Source organism: Muntiacus reevesi, chromosome X (genome assembly GCF_963930625.1).
Source record: "Muntiacus reevesi chromosome X, mMunRee1.1, whole genome shotgun sequence".
NCBI classification, from domain to species: Eukaryota; Metazoa; Chordata; class Mammalia; order Artiodactyla; family Cervidae; genus Muntiacus; species Muntiacus reevesi.
In genome coordinates this window covers 680320-703774 of record NC_089271.1, presented here as the reverse complement: position 1 = coordinate 703774, position 23455 = coordinate 680320, and the positions used below count along the sequence as shown (strand labels likewise).

Here is a 23455-nt window from a genome sequence, read left to right as displayed (position 1 = left end):
TCCCCAGAACATACGATCAGCAGACTCAGGGAAACTCGCCAGTTATTGCTGGCATTTCCCTCTCCTGGAGACAGTAGCTAGCTTTGCAGCCCATCTCAGTCACCCAGCCTGGCTCACAGGTAAGCTTGCTGCTTCCTACAGCGAGGGGCTGGGTGGGGCCGACTCTTAACTTCCTGCCTTCTCTCGGTTCCATTTTTCACTTCTTTGCTCACCAAGCATCTTGCAGCTGCTATGACAAAGACAGACATGCAGAATTGCAGGGATATTTAGGGGCTGGATGGGGCTTCCCTGGTGGCTCAGATGTCAAAGAGTCTACTCACAATGCAGGGTATCGAGCCCTGGGTCAGGAAGATCCCCTGGAGGAGGAAATGGCCACCCACTCCTGCATCATTGCCTGCAGAATCCCGTGGACAGAGGAGCCTGGCGGGCTACCATCCATGGGGTCGCAAAGAGTCAGACATGACTGAGCGACTCGCACTTTCACTTTAGAGCTGGAAGAAGTGTTTACCTTGCCATGGGCCCCTTCTCCCGCTGTGCAGAGGGTTCCAGCACCCATCGTGGCCAGGACCCTCACCCCTGGGTCTTTCCATAAATGAACCAGTTCCCTAGCATCCACTCGGCCTCTCTGTCCCAGGCAGCTGCAGAGACGCAAACAAGCTTTACAATTCCTTTCGTTGCATATGGAAAGCGGTTAGGGTAAGATCAGCCTGCAACAATGATGGGTTGTGTTGCTTGGAAAAGCCCCCTCTGACTCCACGTTGGAACTGTTTCTTGGACTTGCTCTCTGTCACGTCTGTTATTATAATCACACACGATGGCCCGCCTCAGAGAGCCCTACCCCTCTGCCTGGCTGATAAAGAGCCTTTGTTCAGAACCCCGTCCACCGGTGGACGGTGTGAAGGAAGAAATGAACGCATCCCCCTGCCTGAGGCTCGCCATTCCAGGAGATGTTTGCAAGACAAATGTGTTTCCTCACCTCCCCACCTCACCTCCAGCCTCGGTTCTGAGCTATTGAAAGCCAGGAAATCTTGACAAGAAGGAAGAAGGGTGGGGGTCCCTCACTCTGAGCTGCTCTGTCTTTGCCTTGATGAGAGGGGATCGGACGTGGCGGGAGCAGGGGCCGAGGCCTGCCCCAGAGGAAAACCCTGAAACCACACAGGGGTGGGTGTCGTCTGTGGGTGGGCCCACAATCCCCAGGTTGTCTCAGAATGAACCCACTCACCACCTCAAAGAAAGCCACGCTCCCGGGGAGAGTCTGGGGGTACCTTGGGCTCCCTTCTGTCTGCGGCCGAGCCCTGGGGCCTGAGAACTTACGGCAATCCTTGTGACTGGAGTGGGGGCACTCTTTGCAGAGGTAATTCAGCAATAATCCAGGTGAGGTCCCTCCTGGATGGGGGGTGGCCCTAAACCCAAGGACAGGGTCCTTATAAGACACAGAAGAGGAGAGACAGGGACACAGAGGAGAAGTCACGTGGAGACGGAGGCAGAGAGGGGAAGGAGGCGGCCACCAGCTCAGGAATGGATGCCTGGAGCCCGCAGAAGCTGGAAGAGGCGGGGAGGACCCTCCTCTGAAACATCCAGACAGAATCGACCCTGGGGCCACCTTGACCTCAGACGCCTGGTCCCCAGGACTGGAGGACGATGGATTCCAATTGTTTTAGTATGTCCAGCTTATGGTCATTTGTAGCAGCTGGTGGGGCTTCCCAGGTAGCTCTAGCGGTACAGACCCTACCTGCCAATGCAGGAGAGAAAAGAGATGTGGGTTTGACCCCTGGGTCTGGAAGATCCCCTGCAGAAGGGCATGGCAACCCACTCCACTGTTTGTGCCTGGAGAATCCCATGGACAGAGGAGCCCGGTAGGCTGCCGTCCGTGGGGTCACAAAGAGTCAGACACGGCTGAAGTGACTTAGCTCACACACACACACACACACACACTCCCAGTGACCCCCACAGCGGTATGATTTAAAACATGCAAGATTTCGAGTCCTTTGGGGGTGGAGAGAAATCGGGGTTCTGGAGGCCCTGGGCCAGGAGACCCAGAGGGCAGAGATAGGCCTGGCAGGGGAGGGTTTGTTCTTGGGGGTGGGGGGAGGGAGGGCTGCGTCCTTGGCCAGGAGCCCGCACACCTCCGTGTGGCCCGGCCATGTTGAGTTGGGTCTCCAGTGTCTCGAGGAGCCCAGGACTTGTTTCAGGGACAGGATCAGCGTTGCCATGAGACAAACCGCCAGGAGGAACTCACGCCGAGGGGCGTTAGAAACTGAATCTCGGGTGAGTCAAGTGCAGGCTACTGATTTTGCACCCTTTGTCAGTTTCACTTTTTGTTTTTGCCCGCAGGCAACCATCTCCAGGGTCTCATCACTTTTGCACGCAGCCAGCCTAGTTCTGCTGGCCAGGATCATACAGGTGATCCAGGGACCCTATTTCCGCGTCAGATATTCCATCTCTTGCCTGGGCTCTGGGCTCTTGGGTGATGGGTCGGAAGGGACCCAGCAGGAGACTCAAAATCCCTGGGGGCAGTTCATACTCCTAAAGGACAGAGTCTGTCTCATTCTTGTTTTTCTTTTTAATTTCAGTGAAATCCACATAGCATTCAACGAATCATTTCCAAATTCACAGTCTTGTGCAACCATCATCTTTATCTAGGTTTGGAAAATTTCCATCCCCCCTCACAAAGACACACCACCCCAACAGGTCACCCCCCTCCCGCCAGCTCCCTGGCACCACAAACCCACTTCCTCCCTCTGTGGATTTGCCTGTTCTGGTTGTTTCCTTCAGATGGAGTCACACACTGTGCGTCTTTCTGTGTCTGCTTGTCTCACTGAGCGTCGTCTGTTCAAGGCCCATCCACGCTGAAGCCTGTGTCAGAGCTTCACTCCTTTTCATGGCTGCGTAATATTCCACTGAATGGATGGACCCCATGCTGTTTATTCATCATCCACCCATCCATCTATCCTTTAATCCACATACTTATCCATCCACCCACCTAACCATCCATCCACCCACCCACCCATCCATCCATCCATCCATTCACCCACCCATCATCCACTTAATCATCCATCCACCCATCCATCCACCCACCCACCCATCCACCATCCATTCAACTTCCATCCATCCACTCATCCATCCATCATTCATCCTTCATCCACCCATTCACCCATCCAACCATCCATCATCCATCTGTCATCCACTTATGAATCATCCATCCATCCATCCACCTAACCATCCATCCACCCATCCACCCATCTACCCATCCATCTATCCACCCATCCATCATCCCCTCATCAACCATCCATCCATCCATCCATGGCAACTTGGGTTGTTTCCAGCTTTGGGCTGTTGTAACTCATGCCACTTGAACAACAGACTCATCCTCTCCTGGGTCCCACTTAGTGGGGCCAAGAGCCCTTTCCGATCCCCTGATTCACTCACACACTGAGACCTCACTGCCTGGCCACGTGCCAGGGCTATGGGGAACTGAAACCTTCCCCCTGGGCCTCTTGTACCCATGACCTTGTTTTTCCTCTTGAGGTTTTGTCAGTGCCAGCCTCTCAAGAGAAACCGCCAGACCGGACGGAGAGCGCTGATAGGTGAGCTGAAGGGTGTGTCCCTCCTTCCTCTTCCCGTGTGTTCACCTGATTCTCCGTACCGAGCGGGCCACCCAGGGCTGCACCGAAACCCAGAGGCCATGGTACAGGGACCCGCCTTTCCGAGAGGCCAGTTGTGGTTCCTGCAAAACTAGGGGCTGGCTTCGTTGCCTCTTGGGGTCCACTTTGCTCTGAAAGGTGTGATGGAAACCAAAGTGCAGGCTCAGGACTGTGACCTAGCCCATCCACCCACTTATCCATCAACCCATCCATTCATCCACCCAAACATCCATCCACTCATCCATCCATCCTCTCATCAATTCATCCATCCATCCATCCATCCATCATCCATTCTCCATCCAGCATCCATTCTCCATCCATCATCCATTCTTTATCCATCATCCATCCACCCATTCATCATCCATCATCCATCCATCAATCATCTATCCATGCATGCATGCATCCATCATCCATGCATGCATGCATGCATCCATCCATCCATGCATCCATCATCCATCCATCCATCATCCATCATCCATCCATCCATCCATCATCCATGCATGCATGCATGCATGCATCCATCCATCCATCCATCATCCATCATCCATCCATCCATCCATCATCCATGCATGCATGCATGCATCCATCCATGCATGCATCCATCATCCATCCATCCATCATCCATCATCCATCCATCCATCAATCATCCATCCATGCATGCATGCATCCATCATCCATCCATCCATCATCCATCATCCATCAATCCATTCATCCATCATCCATCCATCCATCAATCATCCATCCATCATCCATGCATCCATCATCCATCCATCCATCATCCATCCATGCATGCATGCATCCATCATCCATCCATCCATCCATCATCCATCCATCCATCAATCATCCATCCATGCATGCATGCATCCATCATCCATCCATCCATCCATCATCCATCTATCCATCATTCATGCATCCATCCATCCATCCATCAATCATCCATCCATGCATGCATGCATCCATCATCCATCCTTCATCATCCATCCATCCATCCATCATCCATCCATCCATCAATCATCCATCCATGCATGCATGCATCCATCATCCATCCATCCATCATTCATGCATGCATGCATCCACCCATGCATGCGTGCATCCATCATCCATCCATCCACTATCCATCATCCATCCATCCATCCATCATCCATGCATGCATGCACGCATCCATCCATCCATGCATGCATGCATCCATCATCCGTCCATCCACTATCCATCATCCATCCATCCATCCATCATCCATGCATCCATCATCCATCTATCCATCATTCATGCATCCATCCATCCACCCATGGGTCTGGCTTCTTGGGGAGGAAGGGGAAATGTGGGCAACTGGATTTCCCCTCCACAGGCTCACCCCAGATGAGATCAGCATCTACCCAGGGGGGTGGCCTGGCCCTGCTCAGTGGCAGATCACGCTTCTCTTACCTTCTGCTTTCACATTTGCTGGAGCCGGGACCCCTGAGAGCCAGGATGGAGAGCAGACCCTCCACCCGCTGGAAAGACCCCAAGTGGACAAATTTCGCAGTCTGCATGCGAGTAGACGTGAGTTGGCTGCCAGATTGCTATCTTGTCGTCCTAAGGTGCTTTCCAACAACTAAACAATCCTGCGCCACATGGAGGACGGACGTGTTCCTCCCCACTGTAACCGGGCAGGTGTCTACGAGGCCTTCCCAGGACAGACCTGCCCTGCTGTGTCCCCAGCCTGCCTTCAAGTTTGCAGCGAGGCTTTGCCCCCAGGCCTCCCTGAGTTCCAAAGAACACATTCAATCAGAGAACCGAGAAGACAGAGAAACAAAGAAAAGCAATCAAGCGAGACAAAATAATAATCATGGTGCTTCCCCGGTGGCTCAGACGGTAAAGAACCTGCCTGCCAAGCACAAGACTCAGGTTCAGCCCCTGGGTCTGGAACATCCCCTGGAGAAGGGTATGGCGACCCACCCCAGGTGGTTGCCAGAATACTGGAGTGGGTTGCCAAGCCCTCCTCCAAGGGATCTTCCCAGCACCTTCAGGCAGATTCTTTACCGTCTGAGCCACCACGGAAGCACATGGAGGTACTTATATCCGCCATACCCCACAAGTAGACGGATGACCCCGGGTTTTCCCGAAACTGCGGTTCCACATTCGCTCATTCAGCACCCCTGTGACTTCCTAGAAGACGGCGGCTCAGAATCGGCCCCTTCATCCCCTCTTCCACATGACCCCGGGCCCCAGAGCTGGACTTTGGTTCTCGAAGGGTCTCTTCCCAGCATCTGCCTCCTTCTGATCACGGCGCACCTGCTGTGAAGCCCCCTTCCTCACCTCTCCACGTCGGCCACACCATCCGGCCCAGCTCCCTCTGCTCTGGATTCTGAGATCCATCGACCGAGGGGCCAGGGGGGTCTGGGGCTGGGGTTGGGGTGGGGGTGGGAGGGTCGGGATAAGGGTTGGGCAGTGAATCCGGCTCGGTGCGGCTGGAAGAGGGAACGCGCTCCCTGGGCGCCCCCCCGGGGGCGTGGGTCACCCGGTCAGGTCACCCTCTGTTTGCAGAACCAAAAGAGGTCGCCGGGCACCCAGGTTTCGCCTGCAAGAGGAAGTCTTCGCTTAGCACAGTTTTACAATTTCTTTTTAAATAAAAATCGTCAGGCGTTGTCTGGTCTGGGATTCACTGCGGGTCACTGCCGGCGGCATCGCAGGGACCGCGACCCCCGCCCCCCGCCCGCCTGGTCTGCATGGTCTGATGCGCGTCTGAACGCTGCAGACCTTCTCGGAGAGGCGGCGTCTCCCCCAAGCAGTCACCCCGGGGCCCGGCACGAGCCACCACGAGGGCCCGGCTGTGGGCCGCACCCCAGCTCCCGCCCCGGCACCCCGCCCCCGGGCGAGGGCGCGCGCTGATAGGAGGGGCGCCGGCGGGCTTGGACGCCGGGAGACTGCAGACCATCAGACGGTTATACAGGAAATTTCAAAACGGGTTTCCTCTGCACCTACCCTGGGTCTCCACGGCGGCCTCCCGGAGCCGGGGAGGGGGTACCTTTCGAGGCTCCGTATCTGCCGAGCGTGCAAAGCCCGCGCGCAATGTGCGCGCCCCACACGGCGGCGATGCGGGCGCCCGGGTCGCGCCGTGACACCCACCCCGGGCTCCTTCGGGGGCGGCGGGACGGAGGCTTCCTGACGCCAGGCTCGGTCTGACCCACAGCTGCCGCGCGTTCGGATCCAGCCCCGGGCTGCGTCCACACCGCTGACGCGCATCATCGGCCTTTCCAGGTGCGTCCAGTGTCTGATTTACGCGCGTTGTCTGGAACCCGGGGCGCCGCGGGGGAAGGACCTTACGGGGGTGAGAGCCTGCGAAGAAGGGCTGCGTGCGTCCTCCTCGCTCGGGGGTGAGGGGCGCCGACGAGACAGGAAGAGCTTCAGACAGGCAGGGCGTGCGAGCGCGCTCAGTCCGTGGGGTCCGACTCTTTGCGACCCCACGGACGGCAGCCCGCCAGGCCCCTCTGTCCATGGAGATTCTCCAGGCAAGAACAGGAGTGGGTTGCCATCCCTGTCTCCAGGGGATCTCCCCGACCCAGGGATGGAACCCGGGTCTCCTGCGGCTCCTGCACTGCAGGCGCGACCACTTGGCGGGGGGATGCTTTGAACGCAGTCTCCGGGTGCAAACTCCAGGAAAACTCGCCGGCGCACAGATGAGCGCTGAAGGTGGCCAGGCGCGACCAGGGGACGGAGACGGGGCTGCGTCGGGGAGGGTTCCACCGCTGGGGGGCCCCCGTGAGCCCTGAGATCACCTCTCTGGCCCCGACTCACCCAGAAACTGCGAATCCAGACCGTGGCCCACCTGGCTCCTCCGCCCACGGAATCGCCTAGGCAGGAATACGGGAGTGGGTTGCTCTTTCCTTCTCCAGGCAAATCTTTCCCGCCCGGGGAACGAGCCCCGCAGGCTCCTGCGGCTCCTGCCTCGGCAGGCGGGTCCTTTCCTTGGAAAGCTGCATTTTATAAAGCACCCGCAGTTTGGGGAGCAGTGGGGCGCCGCGTGCACACTGGTCTCTGTCCTGGGAATTCCTGGCGGTGCAAATCGGGAGTCTGTGCGCTTAGGGTCACGCCTGGCGAGGAGGAATTAACGCAGCGTAATGGTTCTGCTTCCAAACCAAAGAGGGTTGTTGTTTTTTTTTTTTTTTTTTCCCCTTCTCTGCTTTCTGTCGTGTCTTCTGCGTGGGGGCCAGAAGGTGCACCCCGCCCCCGCTGCTACCGGCGCAGGAGCGCAGAGGAACCGGGGCCCGGCGGGGCCCGCGTGTCCGTCCCCCGCTTTAGATGCGGCGCTGAGTGTTTGGATTGGGATGGGCACCTGGGCCGGACGTGAGCGCGGACTTTCCGTTCAGAACGCCTCCAGGAGCTGCAAGAATCGCGGTTTCGTTTCCGGGGGCGGGGTGAGCGTGCATTGCTGTGGCCAGCGTTCGGGCCGGAGGGGGTGCACGCCCTGTATGTGGTTCCCGCATCCTGGAGACCCCTGCCCGCCTCTAGGAGGAGGAACCGGGCCGTGGGGCGAGTCTGGAGGCTGGGCCGACCCTCCGGACACCTGCTGTGGTTTGTGAAACATCCCCACTCAGCCTCAGGACCCGGGGGGCCGGGGGAGGGGAGGGGAGGGGGCGAAGGGGCAATACCACCCCTTAGAGGTCACCTGGGACCCCCTCGCAAACCTACTGAGGCCTGTGTTATCATCTTAGGGATGAAGGTGGCAAGGCGGGGAGTGATGGGTTAGTGAAGGAGGGGGGGTGTCCCTAGGGTGCTCCTCCTTCTGGCCCAGCCTCTCTGAGCCTCCGTCCGTGGGTGTGTCCACTAGATGGCCTCCCGCCCAAGGCCCCTCTCCTGTCTGGGAGTCAGGAGTGGGTAAGACACCCGGAACCCCATTCCCCTCTGGTACCTTATCCTGGTCCCTGACTGTGGGCAATTGTCCAGGCCCCCCACCTGCCCCCCCCAGGAGATGACCTACGCCCACCACAGACCTTTCCCAGGGCAAACACCACACCTCAGGGAACCCTGACCCAGCAAATAAGCACACACATGGGGTGCACGGTGGGGTCCCCCGGAACGGCCCCCGGGGTCCGCGCTGGGAGCCCCCGGGGAGAGTCCTGCAGCCGTGTCCACCACCCCCTCCTGGCTGGGCAGATGGACACGTGGATGCAGGGCCTGCCTTCTCTTAGGGAGAGGCATGCTTTGACAGGCGACTGGTGACCACGTTTGCTCCTGAGCCATGCAGGGAACGCGGAGCTTCCCTGGTATCTCCTCAGGAAAGGTTCTGCCTGCATAGATAGGTAGACATAGATAGCACATACATAATAGAAAAATATAGATAAATGATGGATGACAGATGATAATTTGGGTGATTGAGGGAGGATAGATGGATAGATAAAAGACATAGAGAGAGGTATAGATGATAGGTAAGTATGGAGACAGATAGAGGGATAGAGAGATAGATAGATGGATAGATGTAAGGATAGATGAATGGATAGATGGATGGATGGATGGATGGATAGATGTACGGAAAGATGGATGGTGGGTGGGTGGGTGGATGGATAGATGGATAGATGGATGGGTGGATGGATGAATAGATGGATGGATAGATAGATGGATGGATACATGGATGGATGGATAGATGGGTGGATGGATGGATAGATGGATGGATGGATGGATAGATGGATGATAGATGGATACATAGATGGATAGATGGATAGGTGGATGGATAGATAGATATAGATCATAGGCATGTAGGATTGCAGATACATAGAGATAGCGATAGATGAGAGCTAGGTAGGTGTGAAGATAGAGAGACAGAAGGCTCTCATGATTAGACAGGGTTTCTCAGCTCACACTATTAATTCTGGCCCTTTAGATGGGATAGTTCTTGGCCTGTCTTCCGCACTGTAGGCTGTTAAACAGTATCTGTGGTCATTCACCGACCAGAGACATCTAGCATCCCCAGAGATCCTGACCTGCAAAACTGTCCCCAGACATCAGCGAAACCTCCTCTGGGGGACAGAGTCACGACTCCCCCCCCCCCCAAGTTCATGACCACCAGGGAAAGGACAAGACAACGGTGGCCGGACAATTGCAGCCACGGGGCTCGGCGGAGAAGCAGGACCACCTCACATCCCCCTCCGCCCCCTGCCCTGGGTCTCAGGGTGACAACCCGCCGCTTCAGGGCCCCCTGGGCCACTTTGTGCCATGTCTCAAGCTTAGCCGCGTGCTCCTCTTCCTGCACATCAATAATGAAAATGAGAGAAGACCCTGTGATACGCTGAGATCGCGGCTACGGGATAAAGGAGCATCCTTTGGGCGGGGCAATGTGTTACTGAAAGAGGGTGTAGAATGTGGCTGCTGGCTGTTCAAAAGCCAAAAGACAGGCCAGGCTGGTGGAAGGGAAAGTTTGCTTTATTTCAGATGCTGGCACCTGGGTGGGGAGCGGGTGGCAGAGGGTGGTGGACATCTGTCCAGAGGCTGACTCCCCACCCCCCCAGCTCTGACAAGCAGGGGGTGAGAGCTTTTGTAGTCAGAAGGAGGGGGCTCCACATGCCGAAACAGCACACTCATCCCTAACAGTCATCTTCATATCGGTCATCAGTGCTCCCACCAGCATCGTCTTGGTTGTTTTACGTATAGTTCATCTTCAGTTCCAGGGATGCACTTGTTTCCATTTCTTTGCAGCCAGCTCTCAGAATGGTGGCAGCTCATGTCCTGGGTACAAGTCCAGTCCTCATGCAGTTATCTTCTCCCTCTGACGTTCTAGTATCTATAAGACAGCTCACAGGATATGGGTCAGAATATAGAGCCCTTGAGAAAGAAGTAAAGGTCCTTGACTATGTTTAATGACTCAGTTCAGTTCCATCGCTCAGTCATGTCTGGCTCTTTGTGACCCCATGGACTGCAGCACTGCCAGGCCTCCCTGTCCATCACCAACTCCCAGAGTTTATTCAAACTCATGTCCATCGAGTCGGTGATGCCACCCAACCATCTCATCCTCTGTCATCCCCTTCTCCTCCCACCTTCAGTCTTTCCCAGCATCAGGGTCTTTTCCAATGAGTCAGCTTTTCCCATCAATTGACCAAAGGATTGCAGTTTCAGCTTCAGCATCAGTTCTTCCAATGAATATCCAGGACTGACTTCCTTTAGGATGGACTGGTTGGATCTCCTTGCAGTCCAAGGGACTCTCAAGAGTGTTCTCCAGCACCACAGTTCGGAAGCATCAATTCTTCGGCACTCAGCTTTCTCCAGCTTAATGACTACATTATTATTATTTAGTCTCCTTTGACTGTTTTCCTTTGTTTCTGTATTTCCTACTTCTCTGATTAAACTTATTCTTTGAGTAAAGTTTTCCACAGACAAAAGGCAGGCAGAGGACATGGGGGGGTGGCATTCAGTGGGCAATGACCATCGCATCCTGCTCCATTCCAAATGGACCAAGATTTAGACCCCACTGTCCACACAAACCAGTCACTCCCAAAGGAAATCACTCCTGAATATTCACTGGAAGGACTGATGCTGAAGCTGAAATACCAATCCTTTGGCCACATGATGGGAAGAACTGGCTCATCAGAAAAGACCCTGACGCTGGGAAAGATTGAAGGCGGGAGGAGAAGGGGATGACAGAGGATGGGATGGTTGGATGGCATCACTGACTCGGTGGACATGAGTTTGAGTAAACTCTGGGAGTTGGTGATGGACAGGGAAGCCTGGTGTATTGCGGTCCATGGGCTTGCAAAGAATCAGACATGACTGAGCGACTGAACTGAACTGAAGTGTCCACACATCGGGCCCCGGCGTGAGCCCATTGCATCTTCCGCATACCATGGGATTACCTGCTCAAGAATGAACGAAGCATGGGCTCCAATAAGGGGCATTGTTACTGACAAAACGGGAAGTGCAGGAAGTGTCTTTTGTAATATCCTGTGCTATAAAGGGAACGGAGGGAGTGGGTGGATTACGAGATGCGGATCCCAGCCTCCCTGTCGGTCACTGCTGTGGACCAGGCCCATTGGCCAGGGTTACGGGCTCCTCCGAGTTACCCTGCGGCTGGAGGTGTGGGTCTCCTAGGTTTGTGTCACAGGCACCTGAGCAGTCGGGGCAGGGGTGGACCAGCAGGCCGGCGGGCAGATGGAGTAGAAGCAGAGACAAATCCTCAGTCACAGACACTGGGCATGAATGGGCGGGATGCATGTGTGGGCTGTGGCCTTGTGAATGAGGGGCCAGAATGAGTCAGCATGGGCTCAGTTAACGTTTATTGGATGATGGATGGATAGATAGATGGATGGATGGATGGATGGATAAATGGATGGATGAATGGACAGATATGTGGGTGGATAAATGGATGGATGGATAGTTGGATGGATGAGCAGATGGGTAAATGGATGGATGGATGATGGATGGATAGATGGGTGGATGGATGGATGATGGATGGATGATAGATGGATGGGTAGATGATGGATGGGTGGATGATGGATGGATAGATGATGGATGGATAGATGGGTGGATGGATGGATGATGGATGGATGATAGATGGATGGGTAGATGATAGATGGATGGATGATGGATGAATGGATGATGGATGGGTGGGTGATGGATGGATGGATGGATGGATGGTAGATGGATGGATGGGTGGATGATTGATGCATGGGGGATGATGGATGGATGGATGATGGATGGGTGGGTGATGGATGGATGGGTGATGGATGGATGGATGACAGATGGATGGATGGGTGGATGGATGGGTGATGGATGGATGGATGGATGACAGATGGATGGATGGGTGGATGGATGGATGTTGGATGGGTGGATAATGGATGGATGGATGACAGATGGATGGATGGATGATGGATAGATGGATACATTGTTGGATGGATGGATGGATGAGTGGGTGAATTGGGATGGATAGATGAATGAATGAATGAACAAACAGGCAAAACAAAAGAGGAGGCTGGTTCCCAGTCAATTCCTTTGAATTAGCATCCTGGGACAGTCATAACAAATGACCACATACTGAGTGGATTAAAACACCATAATTTTTTCCTCTGACATTCTAGAGGCCGGAACTCCACAGTCAAATTTCTACAAAGTGGTGCTCCCTCTGATGGTTCCAAGAAAGGGTCCTTCCTGCCTCTTCCAGTTTCTCGGGGCCCCAGGCGTCCCTGGGCTTGTGGCCACCTCCCTCCAGCCTCTACTTCTGTCTTCGCACAGCCATCTTCAGTCTGTGTGTTTCTGTGTCCATCTGTGCATCTTCTGTTTTCACAAGGACATCAGTCACACCGGCTTAGGACCCACCCCAATGGGCTAATCTTAACTTATATCTTAATCACATTTTCATAGACTCTATTTCCACATAAGGCCACATTCACAGGCAGCAGGGTTGAATACATCTGAAATAAATTCTCCTTGAAGTCTTGCACTCTTCATCCTATCAGAGGAAGAGAGAAGGTGCAGTGGAGAAGTCGAGACCTGGAGCCCGGCCCAAACGCCCGCACTCTGAGTCCCTCACTTGCTCATGGACCCCTGCCGCAAAGCACAAGAAGTTCCATAAGAACAGTATCGCCTAAAGGGGTTGTTTTGAAGACTGAGTAAGATCCACCTGTCTGTTCAAAACTGGTGGCCGGCAAGTCCCCAGTTGATTTCATTCTCGGGGTTTCATCCTGATTCTTGCAGGATTCCCCATAGGCCTGTCATTGTAAGTGTTCAGGTGGATTCTTGGAACCATCATGATGTCCCTCTGAGAATGTTGTTGACATCTCTTTGCACATGGGGAAACTGAGGCAGCAAATGACTCTGTGACCTTCTCAAGGTCATCTAGACAGCTGATGGTCTACACTGCCTTATTATTATGGCGATGATGATGAAGGTGATGGTGGTGATGATGATGATGTTGGTGATGATGGCAATGGTGGTGGTGATAATGATGGTGATGGTGATGATGGTGATGATGGTGATGGTGATGGTGATGATGGTGATGGTGATGGTGATGATGGTGATGATGGTGATGGTGATGGTGATGATGGTGATGGTGGTGGTGATGATGGTGATGATGGTGATGGTGATGGTGATGATGGTGATGGTGGTGGTGATGATGATGTCAATGATGGTGATGGTGCTGGTGGTGATGATGATGTCAATGATGGTGATGGTGGTGGTGGTGATGATGGTGATGGTAATGAAGGTGTTGATGATGGTGATGGTGGTGGTGATGGTGATGGTGGTGGTGATAATGATGGTCATGGTAGTGAAGGTGTTGATGATGGTGATGGCGGTGATGGCGATGATGATGGTGATGATGCTGATGGTGGTGGTGATAATGAATGTGATGGTGATGACAGTGGAGGTGGTGACAATGATGGTGATTGATGGTGATGATGATGGTGGTGATAATGACGGTGGTGATAGCAGAGGTGGTGATGATGACAGTGATTGATGGTGACGATGGTGGAGGTGATAATGACGGTGACGATGGTGGAGGTGATAATGATGGTGATGATGGCGGTGGTGGTGGAGGTGATGTTGATAAGGATTGCTCATGCACGGGGAATCTGAGCCTTCTCTCTGACGGCTGTTCTTGATGCTAAAATACGCGTCTGCGTGGAGACAGTGGAAGTGTTCTCGAACGAGGTCGGAGCGGTGTTGACACAAGGCGGTGAGTGCACCGAACGCCAGCGAATCACCTACTTTGAAATGGTGAGCTGTAGATCCATTTTAAAAGGAGAGAGGAAGGAGGCAGCTGCCCGCCGCCACACCCCCCACCCTTGACTTCCTCATCCCAGGCTATAAACACTGTCTGCCCGAGTGTTTGCTGAGCCCGCCGGCTCCTGCAGGCTCTGAGTCACGCTCACAGGAAGCCAGCAGATCGGGTGCTGCTGAGGTCCTCCCCCCACAGGGTGCCTGACCCGCCACGGGTGGCTGACTTCCTTCCCAAGCTCGGCTCCCTTCTAAATAAACACTGCCCTCGCCATTTCTAAGCAGCCATGCAAATGACGGCCGGCCGGCTCTGGGCACTGGACTGGGACCAGGGATGCTGGCTTTGCGCAGCCTCCCTCCCATCCGTGGCTTTTCTAAAAATTAATTATTAATACTCCTTTATTTATTTGCTGCACAAGGTGTTAACTGTGGCATGTGGGAGCTTTCCTTGCAGCATGTGGCCTCTAGTTCCCCAGCCAACGACTGAACCCAGGCCTCCCGCGCTGGGAGCACGGACCACAGACCCACCAGGGAAGTCCCCCTGCTTCAGACTGTGATTGTCACGTCATGAGGTGCCTTGCAACTGGGCTGACCTGTGAAAACATCACTCCCTGTCCACACTTTTCGTCCTTGTTCAGTCACTCTGCCGTGTCCAACTCTTTGCAGCCCCGTGGACCGTAGCCCGCCAGGCTCCTCTTGTCCATGGGACTCTCCAGGCAAGAACACTGGCGTGGGTTGCCATTTCCACCTCCATTGTCCACGTTGCTGTTCATTAAAATGGACCACACAAGAGAGAGGATGGAGAATCAGACAGGATGCCGGGGCCCAGAGATGCTTTGGAGACAGGAGTGAAGTGTAGGGCTCATGAAGCTTACTGAAGAGTAGAGAAGATATTGATGAGCGCAGACATTCCTGAGGGACCAGAGACTTTGGGGACTGGAGAAAAAACTGAGGAGCAAAATATTATTGGGGGGCAGGAAAGCAGAGTGATTGTTGGGGGACAGAGAGATTATTGGAAGGCCATAGCCTTTGGGAGGCCAGAGAGGTTATTGGGGAACCCAAATATTATGGAGGGAACAGAGATATTATTGAGGCACTGGAGACTTTGGGCATCAGGGGAAATACTGGGGGCCAGACACATTATTGGGAGAAGTCAGAGGTTATTGGGGGGCCAGAGAGAATCTTGGGGGACAGAGATGATTGGGGAACCCAAATATTTGGGAGGGATCAGAGGCATTATTAGGGGACCAGAGATTTTGGGGATCAGGAGGAAATACTTGGGACGAGACATATTACTGGGAGATCAGAGAGGTTATTGGGGGCCTGCAGAGAATCTTTGGGGACAGAGAGATGATTGGGGAACCCAAATATTAGGAAGGGACCAGAGGCATTATTGGGGGACCAGAGACTTTGGGGGACCAGGGAGATCACTGGGGGAGTAGAGAGGATATTTGAGACCAGAAATTATTGGGGAGCACAAATATTATGGAGGGGCCAGATACATTATTGAGGGGGCAGAGAAAATACTGGGGTACCAGCTATATTATTGAGGGGCCCAAGATATTATTGGGGGCTGGAGATCACTGGGAGACAAGAAAGAATACTCAGGACCAGAGAGACTATTGTGGAACCCAAAAGTTTATGATGGGACCAGACATTATTGGGGTCCAGATATATTATTAATCTGGGGGGACAAGAGAGGATATTGGGGGAGAAATGACTTGGGGCACAGAAGAAATATTAGGCAACAGAAAGCTTATGGGGGGGCAAGCAAGATTCCTGGGGACACCCGGCCAAATTCTGGCTTCACTCTCGATCACACCGGCGAATCCCTCATGGGTCTGCAAGACGGCCAAGCACACTTTCCCCGAGAACTGTGAACAGGCCACGTGTGTCCAGAGCAACCCCACTCAGAGGGTTTGATCTCTGCCCGAGCCCGGCACGCCGATGAGCCTCAGATCCTCTTCTTCTTTTTTTTTTTTAAACCCTGAAAGTGGTTTCCATTTTGCTCAGAGCATCAGAAGACTTCCCTAGTGTTCGGGTCCTTGGTCCTCAGGCTCGGGGGAGGGAGGAGGGGTGTGGAGGGGGAACCATCACCCCAGGCCACGTGCCGGGGCTTTCCCGGGGGTGGGTGGGGCGAGGGCTGACATCTGCGGGGCTCTCATGGCTCATCCTCGGAGCTCTCTGCCACCCCAGATGTCCAGCTTCACCACCGCTGAGCACGAGCCAGCTGCCCGTCCACACGCCTGCTGCTCACCTATTCACCAAGTGTGCACAGAGCTCCTTGCAACGCCTCCTCGCCACTCACCTAGCACCGGCCCCGTGTCCTTTCCACCCCCCTTTAGTATCCAGCTGCTGAGCGTGGTGTGACCAGCATTCTTGTTTCACCTGAAAAAACTCAAAGGTGAGACACAGCTTTAGGGGTTGAAACGCAGATAGTCCTGAGCGGTGGAAATAATCGCTCCCCCGGGTGTCGAGGGCTGAATTGAGGCCCCTCCAACACACGTCCGTGTCCTCACCCCCAGAACCCAGGAATGGGACTTTATTTGCACAGAGGGGCTTTGCAGACCCTTTGATAATGGAGTGAAAAGTCTGGGATGAGGTCCTCCTGGATGGGGGTGGCCCTAAACCCAGGGTCAGAGTCCTTATGAGGCACAGAAGAGGAGAGACAGGGACACAGAGGAGAAGCCGCGTGGAGACAGAGGCAGAGACGGGAGGGAGGCGGCCACCAGCCCAGGGACAGATGCCTGGAGCCCCCGGAAGCTGGAAGAGGCGGGGAGGACCCCCCCCCGGTGACTCTGGACGGAGCTGCCGGCCCTCTCTCTCTCTGGGAAGCCCGAGGGGGTCTATCTAACTGCAGCTCATGGACGCCCACCTGGTTAAACAGGGACCCGACCCCACCACATAGGCTGGGACATTGAGGGACACTGGGGGCTTGTTCGCATTCCAGTGACCTCCCAATAGCGTTGTCATGGAAACTCAGCGTCTGTCGTATCACACCCAGTGGGTCACGACCCAGGCCAGCTTCCTTGCCCACAGCACTGTGGACATTTGGGGCCAGATTGGGGGCCTGAGGGGGGCCGTCTGGTGCGCGGTGGGGTGTGGAGCAGGGTCCCATCACAGTCTCCGCCCACCACGGGCCTGGAGCACTCCCTTCCCCAAGCGGCAGCCGCCAAACACGTGTGTCCAGACTTTGTCATCGGTGCTCCTGGGAGTGCTCAACTCATCCCCAGTTGTGAACTCCTGTGCTGGATGGTAGATAGCAAGGGATAGAAAGATAGATGGTAGATAGATATGGATGGATAGATGGTTGGATTGATGGATGGATAGATGGGCGGGTGAAGGGGTGGAGAGACGATGGATGGATGGATGGATAGGTGAATGCATAGATACATAGATAAGGATAAATAGCTGGACAGATAGCAAATGAATGAAAAGACAGATGGGTAGAGGCATGGATAGATTTTAGATAGAAGATAAACTATAGGTAGACATAGATATTTAAGATGATACATAGATGGATGAATGATCGCTAAATGATAGATCGTAATAGATAGGTGGATGGATGGATGGATGGATAGATAGATAGATATGGATGAATAGGTAAATGGATAGATGGATGGGTGATTGGGTGAAGAGAGATGGTGGATGGATGGATAGACATACACATGGGTTGATGGACAGATAGACAAATGGATGAAAAGACAGATGGGTAGAGGCATGGATAGATTATAAATAGAAGATACTTGGTCGGTAGATATAGATACTTAGGTGATACAAAAATGGATGAATGATAGTTAAATGATAGATGATAATAGATGGATGGAAAATAGATAGATGATAGGTAGGGATGAATAGAAAGATGGATAAATGGATGGATGATTGGATGAAGAGAGATGGTAGATGGATGGATAGCGACATACACTTGGATGGATGGACGGATAGACAAGTGGATGAAAAGACGGATGGGTAGAGACATGGATAGATTTTAGATAGAAGATAGATGGATGGTAGATATAGACACTTAGATGATACATAGATGGATGAGTGATTGTTAAATGATAGACCACAATGGATAGCTGGATGGATGGATGGATGATAGACAGATGATGATACACAGATATGGATGGATAGATGGATGAATAGGTAGATGGATAGATGGGTGGACGAGTGGGTGGAGTGATGATGGATGGATGGATGGATGGATACATAGATAAGGATGAATAGATGGACAGATAGACAAATGAATGAAAAGATAGATGGGCAGGTGTATGGATATATTTTAGATAGAAGATAGGTGATAGGTAGATATAGATACTTAGATGATACATAGATGGATGAATGATGGTTAAATGATACATGATAACAGATGGATGGATGGATGATGGATAGATAGATATGGATGAACAGACAGACAGATAGATGGATTAACGATACTTAAATGATACATGATAACAGGTAGGTGGATGGATGGATGGAAGATAGATGATAGGTATATAGATACTTAGATGATTCTGAGACGGATGGGTGATAGTTAGATGCTAGATGATGATGAATGTATACGTAAGTTGATGAAGTCACTGGAGCTAGGTCAGAGTTTCTCAGACTCACCACTACTGACACCTGGGGCTGGACGCCTCTCCGACATGGGGAGTCTGGCGCCCCGCTGAGTTCCTGGTGCCCACCCACTACATGCCAGGAGACCCTCCCGGAGGTGACGGCAACCAGAAACAGCCACAGACAGCGCTGAGTGTCCCCAGTGGGCGGGGGCGGCCTGATCACCCACGGCCAAAAGCCCTTGACCGCTGCAGGGCCCGCTTTAAATAGCCACAGCTCGTAGATGGATGCAGCCATGGTTTTGGGGACGCTGATACTTGGGACAGCGGCCAGAAAATCACCGTCAGTTGGACGGCGTCCAGTGCCGTGTGACCAAGAGCAGCCCTTGACTCTTGGCCCAAAGCCACCGCCTCCGCGTGTCTGTCTGGGGCTCCGTCCTGAGAATGGATCTGTAGACAGGCCCCGACCCCCTGGGAAACCGTGGAGGCGGGAGGGGAGGACCCCGGGGGCCACCCGTAGCATCACGGTCCGGCCTCACCGTGAGAAGGTGTGTGCGTCCGTCTGGTGAGGCTGGCGGGACTCTGCTTCTTCCCCCACAGATTGAGGTTCATCCCCAGCTGTGTGTCTGACCATGGCCACCCCGTGACCTAATGACTAAACCTCAATTTCCTCTTCCATCAAAGGAGAAAAACACCACTTTCTCATCACAAGGACGCTGCACACACACAAAAAAAGAGCTTCTATAAATATAAAACTACATAGGCGAGAGGTGTCCACCAGCAAAACGGGTCTAGTTGGCTCTCGAGAGGGTGTCCTTAGCTCTCCCGAGCCTCGGTCTAGAAATCCATACAATGGGTATACCAGCAGTCCTTGGTCTTTAACGTTAAACTGGCTCTGTGACTCCGTCACGGGACACGAGGTAAATTAAGGACGTGTTGGTTATGAGCTCAGTGATGGTTTTCTGGTCTTGAGGATTGGTGGGGTCCTAACGTTGGCCCATTAGTTCTCTAGATTAGAGACAGCATATCCTGGGACGTCTCAGTCTTCATGATCACAGCTGTTTCCTTATAATGTATATGGTATTGGCTCTGCTGCTCTGGAGAACGCTGATGCTCAGTCATGTCTGACTCTTTGCAACCCACTGGACTGTAGCCCGCCAGGCTCCTCTGTCCATGGGATTCTCCAGGCAAGAATGCTGGAGTGGGTTGCCATTCCCTTCTCCAGGGGACCTTCCTGATCTAGGGATAGAATCCACGTCTCCTGCATTGGCAGGCAGATTCTTTACCAGGGAATCTCCAAAGCTAACGCAAGTATTAAAACGATGGATAATTAGATAGATAGATCAATCGATATTTATTTATAGATGATAGGTAGGTTGATCATGAATGGTTAGATGGCGATGAATAGACACACAAGATGGATGATAAATGCATGATAGATAGATGTATATAGTAAGTAGTAAAGTCGCTCACTCGTGTCCGACTCTTTGCGACCCCATGGACTGTAGCCTACCAGGCTTCTCCCACGGGATTTTCCAGGCAAGAATACCGGAGTGGGCTCCCTTTTCCTTCTCCAGAGGATCTTCCCCACCCAGGGACCAAACCCGGGTCTCCCGCATTGTAGGCAGGCGCTTTGCTGTCTGAACCACAAGGGAAGCCCTGTAGATGTATATACTTATCTATAAATTAGCTAGATAGGTAGATACATAGAGATGAGAGACAGAGGTTAAGGAAAAGGCTTATGAGTGTGGAAGATCTGTTGTTACTCAGCCGCCCAGTCGTGTCCAACTCTCTGTGACCCCGTGGACTGCAGCACGCCAGGCTTCGCTGTCCTTCACCATCTCCCGAGGTCTGTTCCTACTCACGTCCGTGGTGGAATGTGATAAGTCCCAGTTCTGCTGGGTAGACCAGTAGTCTGAAGGCCCCGGGAAGCGATGATGTTGCAGGTTGCATCTGAGGTCTGTCTGGAGGCAGAATTCCATCTTCCTCAGACAACCTGTTTATTTTCTCCAACACCTTTCAACTGATTAGACAAGGCCCACCCATGTCACGACAGGTCATCTGTTTTGCTCAGAGTTCAACGATTTAACTGTGAATCGTGCCTTTAAAAAAATAAAACACCTGCACAGCAGCATCTGGACCAGTAACTGACCACTTATATGGATATTGTGTGGAGGTGGGCGTGGCAACCCACTCCAGTGTTCTTGCCGGGAGAATCCCGTGGACAGAGGAGCCTGGCGGGGCTGCAGTCCATGGGGTCACAAAGAGTCAGACCCAGCTGGGTGCACACACCCACACACGCATGGATATTGTAGACAAAACTCACTGTATTGGCTTCGTAGCAGTTCGCCTGGATTACATCAGGTCCCCGAGGCCCGACTTAAAGCTGACCCTGCCTCTCACGGCCTGGCCTGAATCCCACGGTCCGACCAGCTCCCCCAGCCTCGGGCCTCCACAGCTGATCACTCCCCTTGGCTTCCGTGACCAGCCCTTTACTCCTCACACTGGGGCCCCCCTGGGGTCACAGCCACTCCCCCATCCCTCCCTGTATCCTCTCCTGTGGGTGTGGACACTCGCAAGGCGTACCCATCGTCCCGGGGAACCACGTGTGTCCAGAAAAACGGAAGCATCCAGGACTCTACTGTGATGCTTTTGAGTCACTGGGATGCGGTGATATTGTGGTCACCATGGCAACCACGGAGCGGGGCTCTCTCAAGGGTCCTTTGGGGATCATCCCACGGGCCTCTTGCCTCGCGAAGAGCGTGAGCCTGTTTCTCCTCCCCGGATGGCAAACCCCCAGGCTCATCCTACAGGAGCCCAGAGCATGAGAGAACGTGTTTTCTTCTCCCGTACGAGTCTTTGTGCGGACGTGGTTTTTTTTTCCTTCCTTTGTCCTCCCTAAGTTAAAAAAAAAAAAGATATTTATTTTTTTGGCTGTGCTGGATGTTCATTTGCTGCGTGTGGGCTGTCTCTAGTTGCAGCGGGAAGGGACTTCTCTCTAGTTTGGGCTTCTCATCGCACGGGCTTCTCTTGTTGCAAAGCGCAGGCTCTAGAACACGGGATCAGTAGTTTTGGCAAACAGGCTTAGTCGCCCCGGGCGGGGGGGATTGAACCCGCGTCCCCCGCGTTGGCAGGCGGATTCCTCACCACCGGACCAACAGGGAAGTCCAATCCCCTCGACTTTTATTGAGACCTAAGCGATCAGAACAGTGTCTTGAGTGCAAAGTCACCAGCATGGCGGTCTGCTACCACTTTATGGAGCAGGATTTCAGAAGGAAAAACAAAGATGCTTTGGTGAGGATCAGTCAGCACACGTTTCTGTTGGAAAGTTTAGAAATGCACGCTAACTCGCTCAGTCCTGTCCGACTCTTTGCGACCCCATGGACTGTAGCCCCGCCAGGCTCCTCTGTCCATGAGTATTTCTCCAGGCAAGAAGACTGGAGGGGGTTGCCGCTTCCTCCTCCAAGGGGTCTTCCCGACCCAGGGATCGAATTCAGGTCTCCTGCATTGCAGGCAGATGCTCCTGTCTGAACCATTTATTTTCCACCCACCCTCCCCAGTCTAGCCAAGGAGATTCTGAATATTGTGGTCAGAGCCAAAGTGAAGACATCTTTTGTTACGTCTTTAGAGATTCAGCAGATGTATCAAGATGGACAGGGTCAATTTGTTTTTGATTTTCCCACCACGGTGGGAAACCCAGGGTCCTTGGCCGTCAGCGCCCCGAGGTGTTACGTGATGTTTGTCATGCCCTTCACGGAAAGATAAGCATCTGCTTCCTACGATCTTATCACCTTCTCAACCATCAGCCCCTGGTCGCCTCTTGTCACCCAGGAAACCCAGCCCTTCTCCACCGAGGGGCCCCGCCTCCTGGTTGTTGGAGATGGGGCCTCAGATTCAAAGTGTGCAGAGCACAAGCCTTCAATGGCTCGTAGCCCGCAGCGCAGCTAAATGGTCAGAGCACAGAGAAAGGCCTCGTGCTAATTCACCCAGCGGGAAACCGACAGAGTCGCCAGACGCCTAGTCCGTCAGGCACCCTGCCGACCTGGGAACGCCAAAATACCGCCGACTTAGAGGTGGGACTGTTAGGGGCTGAAATGTGCACCTCGGAAGTTCAGCGGGGGACCTTGTCACCCCCAAGACCTCAGAGTATGACCTTTACTTTATTTTGTTTTTGGAAATAGAGTCTTTACAGAGCACAGGCTTTTAAGATCCTTTTTGCAGCACAAAGTCCTTTGAGGGGTGGTCCCTAATCCAAGGATCCTCCAGGCGGTTGAGTGGTAAAGAACCCACCTGCTCATGCAGGAGATGCGGGTTCAAGCATCAGGATCCCCTGGAGGAGGAAATGACAACCCCCCTCCGGTACTCTTGCCTGGAGAATCCCATGGACAGAGGAGCCAGGCGGGCTACAGTCCACGGGGTCGCAGAAGAGTCGGACGTGACCGAGCCGCTGAGAAAGCACGTATGCTCCCCAAGGGTCAGAGAGCATGGAAACCATTACACGGACAGCCATTGATCTCAGGCTACCCCAGATTTCCTTGGCTACGTGCAGACACCACAGACATGATGATAATGTCCACG

General features: G+C 53.4%; 1 protein-coding gene across 1 annotated transcript in view; it reads left to right on the top strand.

Annotated features, from left to right (window-relative positions):
* The first annotated feature begins 6724 nt into the window (after positions 1–6724).
* Positions 6725–23455, top strand: part of P2RY8 (P2Y receptor family member 8) — a 57303-nt gene continuing 40572 nt past the window's right edge. Inside the window, exon 1 of the mRNA XM_065916464.1 lies at positions 6725–6881. The gene's annotated coding sequence lies outside the window, so the exon portion shown is untranslated. The remainder of the gene's footprint in view (positions 6882–23455) is intronic.